The sequence below is a fragment of the Phyllobates terribilis genome, unplaced genomic scaffold (assembly GCF_046119375.1).
Source record: "Phyllobates terribilis strain yellow unplaced genomic scaffold, ASM4611937v1 Scaffold_7__3_contigs__length_470593459, whole genome shotgun sequence".
Classification (NCBI taxonomy): domain Eukaryota; kingdom Metazoa; phylum Chordata; class Amphibia; order Anura; family Dendrobatidae; genus Phyllobates; species Phyllobates terribilis.
In genome coordinates, this window is record NW_027362767.1 from 25,979,734 (window position 1) to 25,997,522 (window position 17,789).

Sequence of the window (17,789 nt, forward strand, 5' to 3'; positions counted from 1 at the left end):
CTCCTCTGAGTATGCCGTTTTTCCAGTCATTAAAAGCCGCCGTATGACTCCAGAGATGTGACTTTTTATTTAATGCTGATTTCTATGGTTTTTACCAATTGGGCGTGACTCATAAGATTTTTTTCTGGAGGTGTCTCTTCAGCTGCTTTGCATAATTTCCCTGTGAGCACCGCCCTCTTGATAAAGACCATAAAAATTAGCACTAAATAAAAAGACACATATCTTTGGAAACATGTCGGATTTTAGAAAAAATAAAAAATGTAATATTCAGGGAAGCAGTGGGAATTATACCAGATAAGAACCTGCTTCCTTCAGACATGGTGACGTGTCCTCTTTAAATATAAAGGCCTTTTTCTTACTGCACGCTAAATGTTTTAAATACAAACGTCCTCAAAATTTTTTTGTCAGATTTTCAATTTTTCACCATTTGAGCCCACAGACAAGAGTTTGAATTAATATGCAAATTAGGTGCTCAGTGCACAGTGGGCAGTCTGGAGCACCATCCCTCTGTCAGTCTGGTCCCTAGGCTCCACCTCCCACTTCATTGATTGACAGCACCGGCTTCACTTGGGAGCCATGATGACCTGTACTCATTAATTAAAAGGATTGTCTGGGAATAATTAATTTTTCTTCTAGAGGCTTGCACATAAAAATTCTAAGCATCCTGATACTCACCCTCCCCAGGTCCAGTGCTGTCTTTTGGCTCCATTTTTATTTACTGACTGTAGCTGTGCTCTAATGACTCCAGTGCATGTGACCACTGCAGCTAATCACTAGGTTTAGCAACTTGATTGGCTGCTGCTGTCATGTGCCTGATAGTCTTGACATCAGAGCTGCAGAGAATAAATAAAAAAGACTAGAGCGTAATGGAGAGGTGTTCCTGGACCTGGGGAGGGTGACTGTCAGTGTGATTATTAATTTCCATGTGTGTGAGCCTTTACAAGAAAGACAAAAATATTAAAAGACAACTCCTTAAGGCTGTGCGCCCATGATTCCGCTGCAGAAACTCTTAAAAAACGCTGGGTAGAAGGTCTGCCATGTTCCCCAATGATAATCCGCATGTGCTGTGCACATGCTGCGGAAATTTCTGCTGCGGATTATCATTGCGGAAAAAAACGCAGCATTACCAATTATTTTTATGCACACGTAGCGTAATTGCCGCCATTGACTTGTATGGAATCGCTTAATACCCGCATGACTACATGTGCACATGCGGATATCACATGGTTCAATGTGTGGATGATACCCGGGTTTGGAGAAGCGGAGACTCTCCTCCAGACCCAGGTACCATAGTACCTGTAAAAAAAAGAATTAAAATAAAAAATATACATTATACATTACCAATTAACAACAACGTTCCACTAATGGAGTCCTATAATATACAATATAATACATAATGCTATAATTTTATTCATAAGCTCAATATAAACATGACACGCATACTTTTTCAACAGGGACTTATTCCCCAGAAAAAGAAACTATATAAGTAAATTATTGAACCATAAAATAATTTTTATTAAATCAAAAAATTAAATAGACAATAAAATACAATACAGTGCTTCACAAAGATAAGCGGACAGCAGAATAATTCTGTATGCACAGACAATTGATGGAAAAGTATTTTATCAAAAACCCTCATACCAAAAAAGAAAGACACATGCTCTAATGGGTTGTTGAATAATATAACAATTTTGTGGCCAGCAATGGCCCATAGTATAAAAACAACCCTAGTTTGCAGCTCAATCATTTGTTATATAGACAAAAAAATCACATATTATGTACACATGAAAGACCATTAAAGTATTGTATATCACATGTGAACTACAGGAATAAGTAAACATGACCAGCCTAGTATTAATAAATAAATTACACAAAGTTTTTCATGTGACTGTTTGAATATTGAAAAAACAAGCAAAGATGTCTCCAGCAGGACCAGGGTTGTAAATATCTTGTTAAAACTTCACTTTTAATTTCGTATTATAAAAACCAAGGATGAGCTACAAAAAAAGCAGTGTGACGGCTCTCAAATACAGCACATTCCAACGCGTTTCAGCTAAACCTTATTCATGGAATATTCATGAATAAGGTTTCGCCGAAACGCTTTGGAATGTGCTGTATTTGAGAGCCGTCACACTGCTTTTTTTGTAGCTCATCCTTGGTTTTTATAATACGAAATTAAAAGTGAAGTTTAACCAGATATTTACAACCCTGGTCCTGCTGGAGACATCTTTGCTTGTTTTTTCATTATTTGAACCTTGGTAACCCGTGACCTGGGCATCTCCGCTGCAAGATTATCTTGGGACTGGATGAGTCTGGCTACAACCCGGTTAGCTGACAATGTTTTCCCCTTTCCCTTTTCCTTTAGTTTATAATTATTACTGTTTGAATATGTGTGAATGAATGCAGAATGGATATTAGGGGTTAATACCTTAATAAAGTGCTCTGTGCAGCCACCCTCCCGTCGCCCCAACGCTCGTTTTGTCTAGCCTTCAAGACCAAAACCATTATACTTACTTTCTAATGGCCCCCAGTCTCCATAGCGATGCGTCCTGGCTTCCCAGCAGCTCGCGATGGTCTAAAAGGACCTTCCATTACGTCATTTAGTCATGTGACGGGTCACACGACCACTGACGTCGGCGGTCACGTGACCTGTCACATGACTAAATGACGTCATGGCAGGTCCTTTTACACAATCGCGAGACACCAGGAAGACCTGACGCATCGGATAAGGAGACCGGGGGCCATTAGAAGGTAAGTATAATGTGGGTTTTTTTTACCATTTTTATTCTTTTTTTTTAACTATCTTGGCCACACTATATAGATCCATTCCGGTTGCATGGATTTATATAGTGTGACCAAGTTGTCAAGCGCTTTCCAAGTGATGCTAAAATCGCATGGAAAGCGCCTGTCAACCCACATGCAGAAATGCATGTGAAGACCGCTTCACATCCGCATGTCCCTGGCTGGAAAAATGCATGAACGATCTGCATGTACAATCCGCATGTACAATCCGCATGTACAATCCGCATGCAATTTTTCTGCCAGGAAGATGCAGAAACGCTCAGGAAAAATCCGGAGCATTTCTGCATCGTGGGCACATAGCCTTAACCCCTTTAAAGCCCATGACTTATTAATACCCGTCTATGCCCTGGGCTTTAAGAGCCTGACCCGTATTAGTACTTCATGGCGATCGTGCGTGCACACAGGCTGTGCGGGCGCGATCACCGCCGGGTGTCAGCTGATTGTCACAGCTGACACCGGGTACTATATGCAGGGAGCAGTCCTGCACCGCTCCCGGCACATTAACACCTGCAATGCTGCGATCGAAGTTGATCGCAGCATTGCGGTGGCAAGGGGAGGTGATGGCAATACTAACCTCCTCTTCCGGCCTCCAGCGCTGTCTGCCGCGGCTTCCCAGAAGTTGACATGATGACCCGATGTCGTCATGACAACATCCGGGTCACCAGACAGCAGGAAGATTTTTTGGTCATGCGCAGTACATGACCAAACTATCTTCTCACTGTGCAGCGCTGACAGCCTGCATGGCACAGGGATGGTGCTCCATCCCTATGCTATGCAAGCGATCAGACTAAAACAAGTGAAAGTCCCAGAGTGGGACAAAGTAAACAAATAAAAAAACTGTCAGAATGTGAAAAAAAAATGTAAAAAAATTGTTAAAATGTAAAAAAAAAAATAATCCGCCAAAAATACGATGGAGGCAGGTCTAAGCTTTTTAATTTAAATTGTCTCTCTAATTTGAATGAGTACACTTTAAATCCTTTTACAAGGATCTATTGGAGGGCAAGTCTGATGCCAGCACCTGCGGGAATTCCAGCTCCAGTAGCGTCCACTAAAGCTGCTGCAGTTAAAAAGCTTTTATAAGGATCGAACTTGGCGGTCCACCGCAAGGCGTCCTACCGCCAGTCCCAGCCCCTGTGCCTTGGGGTGCCTCCCGATGCTCTTCACTGAGTGTCCCGGGGGCCTGAAGCATTTCCTTTGAAAAAATTAAGTGTCCAAACTACAGGTGGTGAAGCTTGCTTAACAGCTGGGAAAATCCGCTGACTAGCAGACAATGCTACTAGGCACAAAGTATTTCCTGGGCTAGATGCAGTTAAAAATTTGTAATTAGATACTCTCGTTGGATGCTGAGAAAGCATTCCATAGAGTCTCCTGTCACTCCATATATTATTCTCTTAAAAAGCTTGGGGTACATGTCTAGGGGACCCTTTTATAGCCCAAATCAAGGCCCTGTATCGCAATACGTCACCTAGGCTGAAGATAAATGGAACATTTTCATCACCTTTCATAATCACCAATGGGACAAGGCAGGGATGTCCTCTGTCCCCTCTCTTATACATCCTAGTGATGGAGCACCTGCTCTCATCAATTCGCCATAACCCCAATATTAGGTGGATTGAGGTGGGAGGCACCGAGTACAAGTGCTCTGCATTTGCTGACGATGTCCTAGTATATATCACTCAATCACATATATCCATCCCTGCTGTTATGGCTGAAATAGATCACTTTGTTACATGGTCAAATTTTAAAATCAATGCAGCGAAGTCTGAGGCCCTCGATGTCTCCCTCCCCAAATCCATTCAGGATTCCATCCAGTCCAACTTTCCCTTTGCCTGGCCCTCACAGGGTATCAAATACTTAGGAATTCGTATTCATAGAGACCTCTCCCATCTATGTTATCTTAATTTTGGGCCCTTTATTGAACAACTCCATACAGACCACGGTTGGCAAGTTAGAACTGTAAGATTCACTACGTGAACCACTGGTGTTTTGTGGAAAAGCACATGTACACTGTGTTCCAAATTATTATGCAAAAAGTAGTGATAAGGTAAGAATTTTTTTGTTTGTCAGTTAAACTCATTGATGGTGATGTGTGTCAGGGCTCTTTATATCACTGTAAGCAATTGCAGACACCTGTGCTAATTAGTTTGGCAGGTGTGTCCAATGAAAGGCAAGACTACTTAAGAAGGCTGTCCCACATTATTAAGCAGCCTACATTTTCTGCCAAAATGGGAAAGGAAAAGGATGTGTTGGCTGCTGAGAAGCAACAAATTGTGGAGTCTTTAGGTCAAGGCATGACTACAATCAACATTGCCAAGACACTTCTTCCTGATCATCGCACAATCAAGGGTATGTAGCTGATTCACAGTACACACGTGTGCATGCTGATAAGGGAAAATTGAGGACTCTTTCCTACAGGCAGTAACGTCAGGCTAAAAGAGCAGCAGCGAAAAAGCCATGTCATAGCTGCAGACAAGTTTTTGAAGCTGCTGGTGCCTCCAACGTCCCCCGAACAACAAGATGCAGGGTCCTTCAGAGGTTTGAAGCTGTTCATAAGAAATCCTGTCGACCTCCTCCTCTATCCACTGTACACAAGCAGAAACGGCTCCAGTGGGCCAAACAATACATGAAGACTGACTTCAAAACTGTTTTGTACACCGATGAGTGCCATGCAACGCTCGTTGGTCCAGATGGATGGAGTGGAGGATGGCTGGTTGATGGACACACCACGCAAACACGGCTATGGCGCCAACAAGGAGGAGGTGGAGTAATGTTTTGGGCTGGAATCATGGGGAGAGAGATTGTCGGCCCCTTTAGGATCCCTGAAGGGGTAAAGATGAACTCCATAATGTATGTGGAGTTTCTCAAACAGCACTTCCTGCCATGGTTCAAGAAGAAGAACCGTGTATTCCGCAGCAAGATCATTTTCATGCATGATAATGCACCGTCTCATGCTGCACATAACACATCTGCATCTCTGGCTGATATGGGCATAAAAGGGGACAAACTTATGGTGTGACGCCCATGCTCCCCTGACCTCAACCCCATTGAGTACCTTTGGAGCATCTTCAAAAGGAGTGTCTATGATGGCGGGAGGCAGTTCACATCTAAGCAACAGCTCTGGGAGGGTATTCTGTCCTCATGCAAAACAATTGAAGCAGAAACCATCCAAAACCTGACAAATTCAATGGACGAGAGAGTTCAGAAGCTCCTTTCGAACAAGGGGTCCTATGTGCAAATGTAACATCACCTAGAATAAAGTTTGGAGTTGAAAACTGTTTGATTTCAGTTTCCAATAACCTGCTAATGCTTATAATTTCAAAAATGACAATTTTTTTGTTCTTTATTAAAATGAAAAGGTTGATCGAAGAGTGAGGGGGATCTAAGTGTATAGCAACCCAGTAGTCAGGATTATTTCGAATTCTGACAATCTGAGGGTCATGTTCAGGTAGTGCAGCAAGAAGGCACTCATGTGTCTTGCGCATCTAGGAGCCTCAAAATTATTTTCCGGGCTAGATGCAGCAAAAAATTATTATTAATTTGAAAGCTGGTGGAGCTTAGTATAGATTTCCTAATAGAGTCAGTACTGCAAACTGCTATAAAGCCCAAATTATTTTCCAGCCAAGATACAGATAAACATTATTAGTAATTTTAAATCTGGTGGAGTTTAGTATAGATGGCCTAATAGAATCAGTACTGCACACTGCTACAAGGCCCAAATTATTTTCCAGCCAAGATACAGATAAACATGATTAGTAATTTTAAATCTGGTGGAGTTTAGCATAGATGGTCTAATAAAATCCGTACTGCACACTGCTACAAGGCCCAAATTATTTTCCAGCCAAGATTCAGATAAACATGATTAGTAATTTGAAAGCTTAAAACGGTTGGTGAGGTGATTTTAACAAATCATCAAGATTTTACTCTCCCCAGGATGACACAGGGGTAGAAAAGTCATTTCTGATCCATGATTTGTTCATCTTTATGAACATGAGTCTGTGTACATTATCAGTGGAGAGACGCGTGAGCTTATCTGTCAGCACACCACCAGCAGCGCTGAACACACTTTCAGACAGAACGCTGGCTGCGGGGCATGACAAGATCTCCAAGGCATAAGTGGCGAGCTCCGGCGATTTATCCAGATTAGAAGCCCAAAAAGAGAAAGGGTCCAGTGACACAGTCATGGCTTCAATGTTTACTTGGATATACTCCTGTACCATCGTCTCTAGGCGTTGACTATGTGTCAGACTTCTTGTCTCCTGTGGCCTTGCAAAGGATGGGCCAAAAAAGTGGTGACATGATTCCGCAAAATTGATGTTACCAGCAGATACTGTGTTTCTGTTAAGTTTTGAGTCCTGAACACTCGACGGTCCCATGGTTCGCAAGTTGGAACTGTGAGATTCACTACCTGCACCACTAGTGTTTTGGGGAAAAGCACATGTAAGATTCTGCAACATTCTCTGCTTATACTCCTGCATGCGTGCATCTCTTTCTATGGCAGGAAGAATTTCTGCAAATTTACTTTTGTACCGGGGATCTAACAGTGTGGCAACCCAGTAGTCAGGATTATTTCTTATTCTCACAATTCGAGGGTCATGTTGCAGGTAGTGCAGCAAGAAGGCACTCATGTGTCTTGCGCATCCAGGAGCACCAAGTCCCTGTTGTGTTGGTGGCGAGGTAACAATCATGCTTCCTTCCTCTGCCCTGTCCCCCCAAACTCGCACAACAGAAATGTGATCAAGTTCTCCCTCATCTGATGAGTCTTCCATCAGTTCGTCCTCCACTTCTTCCTGGGCTCCTGCACCTTCCTCACTAGTTTGGCTGCTACCATGCACCCTGGTAAAACCATCTCCCCCACCCTCACATGCCTGCCGCCTTGGTGCTGCCGACCGTCTGGACCTTGCAGATATTAGCCCTTCGGCATACAACTCCTCCTCCTCTACTTTCTCCACCTCCTCTTGTGCCCCCACCTGACTCCGAATTCTGTTTAACATGTGCTCCAGCATGTAAATCACCGGAATAGTCATGCTGATAATGGCATCGTCAGCACTAAACATCTTTGCCGCCATTTCAAAACTGTGCAGAAGGGTGCATAAGTCCCTGATCTGAGACCACTCCTCCAGCGTGATTTGCCCCACCTCTGGATCTCGTTGGACCAGGCTATACATCACAACGTATTGCACCAGGGCTTGTCGGTGCTGCCACAGTCGCTGCAACATGTACAGAGTTGAATTCCACCGGGTAGGCACATCACATTTTAACCGGTGAAGTGGCAGGCCCAACGACTTCTGTAGAGATGTAAGTCGCTGAGCTGCGGTATGCGAACGGCGGAAGTGAGCACACAGTGACCGTGCCCTCTGCAGAAGGCCATCTAGTCCGGGATAGTGGGCTAAAAATTGCTGTACAACCAGGTTCAACACGTGAGCCATACAAGGCACGTGTGTGAAATTGCCCCGGCGAATGGCCGCACCCAGGTTTGCAGCATTGTCGCACACTGCCTTCCCTGGTTTCAGGTCCAGTGGAGACAACCATCCATGAAACTGGTTCTCCAGAGCTGACCACAACTCCTCAGCTGTGTGACTCACATTTCCCAGACATTTCAAAGTAAAAACCGCCTGCTGACGTTGAGCCCTGCTGCCAGCATAGTAAGGAGGTGTGCAGGATCCCTTCTGCTCAGTTAGAAAGCTTGTGGCATGACCAGACAGGCTTTAGGTGCACGTGGAGGACCGAGAGGAGGTTGAGGAGGCAGAAGCAGTGGAGGAACTTTGAGATAAAGAGGATTGACGCACAACTCGTGGGGACGGCAAGACTTGGACAGCAGCCCCTTGTCCTGCTGTCACCATAGTTACCCAGTGCCCAGTCAGCGACATGTAACGCCCCTGTCCATGCCTTCTCGTCCAAGTGTCTGTGGTGAAATGCACCCTGTCACACACAGAGTTTCTCAAAGAAGTGGTGATGTTGTGTGCGATATCCTGGTGGAGCGCAGGCACACCTTTCTTTGAGAAGTAGTGCTGACTGGGCATCTGGTACTGGGGCACTGCGACGGACATAAGGTCTCGAAAATCCTCTGTGTCCACCAGGCGGAAAGGCAGCATTTCTGTAGCCAAGAGCTTGTATATGGTGAAATTCAACCTCTTAGCTTTCTCATGGCTAGGAGGAAATGGTCTTTTACTTGTCCACATCTGAGGGACCTAGGGCTGGCTGTTGAGCTTAGACGGGGTTGAGAAGGGTGTTCCCTCAAACTGCCGGTCTGTGAGGAAGATGCAGGCGGACATGTTAGGTTGCCTTGATGCAAAGGTGGTGCTATCGATGTCGGACAGTGCTCTACACCAGCTGGTGTTTCCACCTCCAAAGAAAATGATGACCTGCCAATCACGCTGGCTGTTGGGGGTAAAGAGGTGGCTGGTCTGCGTCCCAAAAGAGGTGTGACTGCTGTACCCCCAGTCACAGAGGATGATGAGGCCGTGGATGCACAAGATGTGGCAGACGGTGGTTGGCCCGGCTGGCTAGGCCGCATTGTAGCACAGTGAGCTTCCCACTGCAACTTATGCTTCATATCCATGTGCCGGTTCATGCATGAAATACTCAAACTATGTATTTTTTGGCCTCTACTTAGCTTTTGCTGACAAATGTTACAGATAACACGAGTTGGGTCATCTTTATCGATCTGAAAAAATGCCAAGGCTATGCAAGGCTTAGCACCCATGCGACCTGAGGAGCCACCACAACTTGTGGTCAGAGGCAGAGTTGTGTTTGAGGATGCAGTTGTTGACGTGCTTCCAGTACTACGTCTCAGTCAGGGAAGGCGCAACCTGACCTCGTCGTCACTAGCATCCTCCTTCTCCTCCCCGCTGACCTCATCGACCGGCTGACTGTGAGTTGACAGTACGTGGGATCTCCAACCTCGTCATCATCACCCTGTGTGTTATCACACCCGTCGTCCTCAGAGCCAACCTCTTCCTGCCCTGACAAAAAACTAAGTTGTCGATTCAATCAGGTATTTGAGTCTCATCATCGTCTTCCTCATTGTCTCCACCAACAGGAGTTACAGTTTGGGAACGAGGGTCTACATTATGGTCAGAACCTTCTGCGTCTGGTCCTGGATCTGACTCATAAAGATTCTGGGCATCAGTGCAGATCATTTCCTCGTCTGGATTCACAGAAGCTCTGGAGCAAACTTCAGATTTCCAGGCTATAGTATGAGTAAACAGCTCTGCAGACTCAACCATCTGTTCTACCCCATACTCAGACGGGCAGCTGGAGACTTGGGAGCTGTGAGGAAGCAAGTGCGATTGGGGTGACACCTCTAAGGACTGGAGTATTTGTGATGTTGAAGTTGAGGTGGAGGAGAGCCCACTTAAAGGAGCACTTGATATCCGTTGAAGCACCTGCTGTTTTTGTGCCTCGTCTGGAATTTGTAGCGATTGGCGTGGCCGTAAGAAAGGGATCTTATCACATTGTCCACTAAAAGAAGTAGACATCCTAGTTTGGCTGGAAGATGGTCTTTCTTCTGCAGATGTTTCTGTTGCTTTAACACCTACCCCACAGACACAACCTTTTCTTCCCTTCCCAACACGCCTATTCCCATTTCCACCAGCATCGGGCCTTTTTCCACTCATTTTGGTGGTTAACTAATTCACAACTCTGGAGTTGTTTGCACAAAAAACAATGGATGGGAACCTAGCAGAGCTGGGTGGCCAAACTGTGGTATTAGCCCAAAAGTATTGGCTGGGTTAGATGCAGATAAAAATTATATTGAATTTGCAACCTGGTGGAGGTTAGTATAGATGGACTAATAGAACAAGTCCCACACACTGCTACAAGCCGAAATATTTTTTCAGAGCTAGATGCAGAAAAAAATTATATTGAATTTGCAACCTGGTGGAGGTTAGTATAGATGGACTTATAGAATGATGCTATGCCCAAAAGGTTTTACTTCACTAGGTGCAGTCAAAAACATTGTATTCTATACACAGGTGGTGTAGCTTGCAACACAGATAGGCTTCTCCACTGACTAACACACACTGCAAGAGGACAAAAAGCATTTGCTTTGCTAGATTTAGCCAAATGCTGTGAAAAAAACTTGCACAGCACTGGCACAGATCTGCCTGGCAAAAAGTGATAGGAACTGATGTAACCTAGCTCTGAAAAGGACTGTAATTACAATTAGTCTTTACTCCCAACCTATCTATTTAAGAGCACAGACCTGCCTGATAAAAGTGATAGGAACTGATGTAACTTAGCCCTGAAAAGGACTGCAATTACAATTAGTCTTTACTCCCAACCTATCTATTTAAGAGCACAGACCTGCCTGATAAAAGTCGTAAGAAATTATGTAACCTAGTCCTTAAAAGGACTGCAATCACAACTATTCCCTACTCCCAAGCTATCTGTAGATTTGTGCGAAAATTGGATTGAAATTAACAAAGTATAGCGCAAACAGCAACAGGGGTGCCGTCTAACATGCAGCTGCAGCAGTGAGAAAATGGTGGCGACGGGGAAAATGGCTGGGTCTTATAGGGCAAGGACATGTGACATACACTGCCAATGACACATGCCCTTGCTTGTGTGAAAAAAGCAGTTCGCTCCGTGTGTGCGCTGCTGATAGGCTGACAGATTTCACCTCCCCACTGCAAATGCGGGAAAGAGAAAAAAAAATGGAGATCTTCATTATTTCTGCAGAGATCCATCCCCTGCCCCTCCCCTCACCCCACTGTACACTCAAACTGCGTATTAACATTAATTTTCATCATTACTGAGAAAAAATCCAGTTATGATTTTGGTGCACGAACAGTTATTGAACATAATCTCGAACAGCCAAATTTTTTTCAAATTGTTCATGTTCGCCAAACGGCTTGAACACTGCCCAAAACAGCTCGAATTTAAGATTGGCGAACAGTTCGAGTCGAACAACGCTCATCTCTATTTATCGCACATCTCTCGTGCTGTTAACGGAGATAGTGCGAATCCCTATTCCCGTCTCGGTGTGCAGTAACACGGAAGGGACTGTTATTTCAGTTGGTTGTTTTACCTTCTTACCCGGAAGTTATTCGGCAGCAGTCCACCAGGCTGCATCGCGGATCCCGGGTTTGGTTGCTTTCCATTATTAATAAAGTTGTTTGCAACCGTCCCCTTAACATTTAGTGTGTGACAGCTGTCAATCATAAAAGCCCGATATGATTCTGGTATCTCTGTTGTCGCACCGACCCGAAGAATAAAGTCATCTAATCACTTACACTGCACCTTGAACGGCGTAAAAAATAAACACTGGGGCTGGAGTTGGGGTTAGGATTGTTTTTTTTTTCCCAAAGTAAAAAAAAAAAAAAAAAAAAAGACGATATGGCAACTAGTGTTGAGCACAAGTGCTCGCTACTGGAGTTTGCATCGGGTGCTCGGGTATGCATTGAGTATCGCGGGTACTCGAGTCTCCGCCTCATATGCTTCGCGGAAAAAAAAACCTCGCAGGGATTGCCTGGCTTGCACGAGCGATCTCCGCATGGTTTTTTTTGGGTGTCTAATAACCATGAAATATGCAGGCGGGGACTCGAGCATGTCACTCAAACACACGCAATACACAGTGCATACCTGCGTTCCAGATGCAAACTCAAGTAGTGAGCACTTGCGCTCAAGACTAATGACAACTTATTCAATATGATGACCTAATGTTATCAAACTCTGTGTCATACCTCTAGGTTGAAAATGTTAACTATACCCCTTGATAAAATCTTTGAGGGGTGTAGTTTCCAAAATGGGGTCACTTGTGGGGGGTTTCCACTATTTAGGCGAGTCAGGGGTTCTCCAAACGCGACATGGCGCCCGCTCTTGATTCCAGCTGATTTGACGCTCAAAAAGTCACACAGCGCTCCTTCCCTTCTGAAATCTGCCGTGCGCCCAAACACTGTTTTTTCCCCACATATGGGGTATTGGCGCACTGAGAAGAAATTGCACAAAAGTTTTTTTGGGTCCATTTTCTCCTCTTACCATTGTGAAAATAAAAAAATTGGGGCTAAAACATTATTTTTGTGGAAAAAGTTTGATTTTTTTATTCTCATGGCTCCATGTTCTAAACTTCTGTAAAGGACTTGGGGGTTCAAGGTGCTCACCAGTCATCTAGATAAGTACCCTGAGCGGTCTAGTTTCCAAAATATTGTCACTTGTGGGGGTTTCCACTGTTTAGGCACATCAGGTGCTCCCCAAATGCAACATGGAGTCCGCTAATTATTCAAGCAAATTTTACATTCAAAAAGTCAAATGGCGCTCCTTCCCTTCCAAGCCCTGCCGTGCGCCCAAACAGTGGTTTTCCCTCACATATGGGGTATCTGCTTACTCAGGAGAAATAGTACAACAAACTGCATGGTGCAATTTCTCCTGTTACCCTTATGAAAGTGCAAAAGTGGGGGCTGAAAAACATTTTTGTGGGAAAAATGAGAAAATTTTATTTTTATGGCTCAATGTTATAAACTTCTATGAAGCACCTGGGGGTTCAAGGTGCTCACCACACAACTAGATATGTTCCCTGAGGGGTCTAGTTTCTAAAATGGTGTCACTTGTTGGGTTTTTCCACTGGTTAGGCACATCAGGTGCTCCCCAAATGCAACATGGTGTCCGCTAATTATTCAAGCAAATTTTACATTCAATAAGTCAAATGGCGCTCCTTCCCTTACGAACCCTGCCGTGCGCCCAAACAGTGTTTTTCCCCACATATGGGGTATCTGCATGCCCAGGGGAAATTGCACAACAAGCTTTGGGGTCCATTTTTTCCTGTTACCCTTGCGAAAATAAAAAAACTTGGGTCTAAAGTAGAGATGAGCGTTGTTCTACTCGAACTGTTCGCCAATCTCAAATTCGAGCTGTTTTGGGCGGTGTTCGAGCCGTTCGGCGAACACGAACAATTTGAGAAAAATTCGGCTGTTCGAGGTTATGTTCGATAACTGTTCGTGCACCAAAATCATAACTGGATTTTTTCTCAGTAATGATGAAAATTAATGTTAATACGCAGTTTGAGTGTACAGCGGGGTGGGGGGAGGGGCAGGGGTTGGATCTCTGCAGGAACAATGAAGATCTCCATTTTTTTTTCTCTTTCCCGCATTTGCAGTGGGGAGGTGCAATCTGTCAGCCTATCAGCAGCGCACACACGGAGCGAAGTGCTTTTTTTTACACAAGCAAGGGCATGTGTCATTGGCAGTGTATGTCACATGTCCTTGCCCTATAAGACCAAGCCATTTTCCCTGTCGCCACCATTTTCTCACTGCTGCAGCTGCGTGTTAGACAGCACCGCTGTTGCTGTGTGCGCTTTACCTTGTTAATTTCAAGCCAATTTTCGCACAAATATACAGATAGCTTGGGAGTAGGGAATAGTTGTGATTGCAGTCCTTTTAAGGACTAGGTTACAGCATTTCCTACAACTTTTATCAGGCAGGTCTGTGCTCTTAAATAGATAGGTTGTGGGAGTAAAGACTAATTGTAATTGGAGTCCTTTTCAGGACTAGGTTACATCAGTTCCTATCAGTTTTTGCCAGGCAGGTCTGTGCCAGTGCTGTGCAAGTTTTTTTCACAGCATTTGGCTGAATCTAGCAAAGCTAATCCTTTTTGGCCTATTGCAGAGTGTGTTAGTCAGTGGAGTAGCCTATCTGTGTTGCAAGATATACCACCTGTGTATAGAATACCAATTTTTTTACTGCACCTAGTGAAGTAAAATCTTTTGGGCATAGCATCATTCTATTAGTCCATCTATACTGACCTCCATCAGGTTGCAAACTGAATCTAATTTTTTTCTGCATCTAGCTCTGAAAAAATATTTGGCCTTCTAGCAGTGTGTGGGACTTGTTCTATTAGTCCACCAATACTGACCTCCATCAGGTTGCAAACTGAATATATTTTTTTCTGCATCTACCTCTGAAAAAATATTGGGCTTCTAGCTGTGTGTGGGACTTGTTGTATTAGTCCATCTATACTGACCTCCATCAGGTTGCAAACTGAATATATTTTTTTCTGCATCTACCTCTGAAAAAATATTGGGCTTCTAGCTGTGTGTGGGTTTTGTTCTATTAATCCATCTATACAGACCTCCATCAGGTTGCAAACTGAATATAATTTTTCTCTGCATCTAGCTCTGAAAAAATATTTGGCCTTCTAGTAGTGTGTGGGACTTTCTCTGTTAGTCCATCTATACTGACCTCCATCAGGTTGCAAACTGAATATATTTTTTTCTGCATCTACCTCTGAAAAAATATTGGGCTTCTAGCTGTGTGTGGGTCTTGTTCTATTAATCCATCTATACTGACCTACATCAGGTTGCAAACTGAATATAATTTTTTTCTGCATCTAGCTCTGAAAAAATATTTGGCCTTCTAGTAGTGTGTCGGACTTTCTCTATTAGTCCATCTATACTGACCTCCATCAGGTTGCAAATTAAAAATAATTTTTATCTGCATCTACAGTACCTCTGAAAAAATATTTGGGCTTCTAGCTGTGTGTGGGACTTGTTGTATTAGTCCATCTATACTGACCTCCATCAGGTTGCAAACTGAATATATTTTTTTCTGCATCTACCTCTGAAAAAATATTGGGCTTCTAGCTGTGTGTGGGACTTGTTGTATTAGTCCATCTATACTGACCTCCATCAGGTTGCAAACTGAATATATTTTTTTCTGCATCTACCTCTGAAAAAATATTGGGCTTCTAGCTGTGTGTGGGTCTTGTTCTATTAATCCATCTATACAGACCTCCATCAGGTTGCAAACTGAATATAATTTTTTTCTGCATCTAGCTCTGAAAAAATATTTGGCCTTCTAGTAGTGTGTGGGACTTTCTCTGTTAGTCCATCTATACTGACCTCCATCAGGTTGCAAACTGAATATATTTTTTTCTGCATCTACCTCTGAAAAAATATTGGGCTTCTAGCTGTGTGTGGGTCTTGTTCTATTAATCCATCTATACTGACCTCCATCAGGTTGCAAACTGAATATAATTTTTTTCTGCATCTAGCTCTGAAAAAATATTTGGCCTTCTAGTAGTGTGTGGGACTTTCTCTGTTAGTCCATCTGTACTGACCTCCATCAGGTTGCAAACTGAATATATTTTTTTCTGCATCTACCTCTGAAAAAATATTGGGCTTCTAGCTGTGTGTGGGTCTTGTTCTATTAATCCATCTATACTGACCTCCATCAGGTTGCAAACTGAATATAATTTTTTTCTGCATCTAGCTCTGAAAAAATATTTGGCCTTCTAGTAGTGTGTGGGACTTTCTATGTTAGTCCATCTATACTGACCTCCATCAGGTTGCAAACTGAATATATTTTTTTCTGCATCTACCTCTGAAAAAATATTGGGCTTCTAGCTGTGTGTGGGACTTGTTGTATTAGTCCATCTATACTGACCTCCATCAGGTTGCAAATTGAATATAATTTTTTTCTGCATCTAACCCAGCCAATAGTTTTGGCCTAATACCACAGTTTGGCCACTCAGCTCTGCTCGGTTACCATCCATTGTTTTTTTGTGCAAACAACTCCAGAGTTGTGAATTAGTTAACCACCAAAATGAGTGGAAAAAGGCCTGCTGCTGGTGGAAAGGGGAATAGGCGTGTTGGGAAGGGGAAAAAAGGTTGTGTCCGTGGGGTAGGTGTTAAAGCAACAGTAACATCTGCAGAAGAAAGACCATCTTCCAGCCAAACTAAAATGTCTACTTCTTTTAGCGGACAATGTGATAAGATCCCTTTCTTACGGCCACGCCAATCGCTACAAATTCCAGATGAGGCACAAAAACAGCAGGTGCTTCAACGGATATCAAGTGCTCCTTTAAGTGGGCTCTCCTCCACATCAACTTCAACATCACAAATACTCCAGTCCTCAAAGGTGTCACCCAAATCGCACTTGCTTCCTCACAGCTCCCAAATCTCCAGCTGCCCGTCTGAGTATGAGGTAGAACAGATGGTTGAGTCTGCAGAGCTGTTTACTCATACTATAGCCTGGGAATCAGAGGTCGACTCCAGTGCTTCTGTGAATCCAGACGAGGAAATGATCTGCACTGATGCCCAGAATCTTTATGAGTCGGATTCAGGACCAGATGCAGAAGGTTCTGACCATAATGTAGACCCTCATTCCCAAACTGTAACTCCTGTTGGTGGAGACAATGAGGAAGACGATGATAAGACTCAAATACCTGATTGGAGCGACAACTTTAGTTTTTTGTCAGGGCAGGAACAGGTTGGCTCTGAGGACGACGGGTGTGATAACACACAGGGTGATGATGATGAGGTTGGAGATCCCACTTACTGTCAACCCACAGTCAGCCAAGAGATGAGGTCAGCAGAGGAGGTGGAGGAAGATGCTAGTGACGACGAGGTCAGGTTGCGCCTTCCTGGACAGAGACGTAGTACTGGAAGCACGTCAACAACTGCATCCTCAAACAAAACTCTGCCTCTCACCACAAGTCGTGGTGGCTCTTCAGGTCGCATGGGTGCTAAGCCTTGCATAGCCTGGGCATTTTTTCAGATCGATAAAGATGACCCAACTCGTGTTATCTGTAACATTTGTCAGCAAAAGCTAAGTAGAGGCCAAAAAATACATAGTTTGAGTACTTCATGCATGAACCGGCACATGGACATGAAGCATAAGTTGCAGTGGGAAGCTCAGTGTGCTACAATGCGGCCTAGCCGGCCGGGCCAACCACCGTCTGCCATATCTTGTGCATCCGCGGCCTCTTCATCCTCTGTGACTGGGGGGACAGCAGTCACACCTGTTTTGGGGCGCAGACCTGCCACCTCTTTACCCGCAACAGCCAGCGTGATTGGCAGGTCATCATTTTCTTTGGAGGTGGGAACACCAGCTGGTGTTGAGCGCTGTCCGACATCGATAGCACCACCTTTGGATCAAGGCAACCTAACATGTCCGCCTGCATCTTCCTCACAGACCGGCAGTTTGCCGGGGACACCCTTATCAACCCCGTCTAAGCACAATAGCCAGCCCTCGGTCCCTCAGATGTGGACAAGT

At 44.2% G+C, this 17,789-nt stretch overlaps 1 protein-coding gene across 2 annotated transcripts in view; it reads right to left on the reverse strand.

Annotated features, from left to right (window-relative positions):
• The window catches only part of LOC141153488 (alpha-1-antitrypsin-like protein GS55-MS), a 368,375-nt gene that overhangs the window by 5,313 nt on the left and 345,273 nt on the right, over positions 1 to 17,789 (reverse strand). The window lies entirely within an intron of this gene.